We start from the raw sequence: 523 nt of genomic DNA on the forward strand, positions 1-523 counted from the left end.
TAATTAAATATTTTTTATGAATTTTTTAACTAATTTTTATTGTGCTAATAAGCAGTGGCGGATCTTGAAACAAAATTTTGGGGGCCTAGATAGAAGATAATTGTTAAGGTGTTTTTGATATGAACCCCATTGAAGATAAATTTGTCTAACCTCATTTCTCTGATTTGGGTGATATTGCCAAATTTAAAGCCGTTTTTCAAGGTCTCGTTCCAAAGAATTAAGGTCAAACTCATCAGATGCAACTATTTAAACTTTTGAAGGTTGTATCTCACTTTCTTCATGATTTATTAAAGTAGAAGAACTATCTACAAGTGTTGATATTATAAAAGTTATATGTTTTCCTTCTTGAATATTAGCCTTCCTCTTAAAAAATTGTATCAATTCTTTAGTTTTTCACGATTATTTTATATAAAAATTTGAATATATATCCTGTAAAATATATAAAAAAAGAAGTTAGAAGAACAAATATTAAAATTTATAATATTTATTAAATTTTTTTATCAATTTATACAAATACAATATA

The sequence above is a fragment of the Arachis ipaensis genome, chromosome B02 (genome assembly GCF_000816755.2).
Source record: "Arachis ipaensis cultivar K30076 chromosome B02, Araip1.1, whole genome shotgun sequence".
NCBI classification, from domain to species: domain Eukaryota; kingdom Viridiplantae; phylum Streptophyta; class Magnoliopsida; order Fabales; family Fabaceae; genus Arachis; species Arachis ipaensis.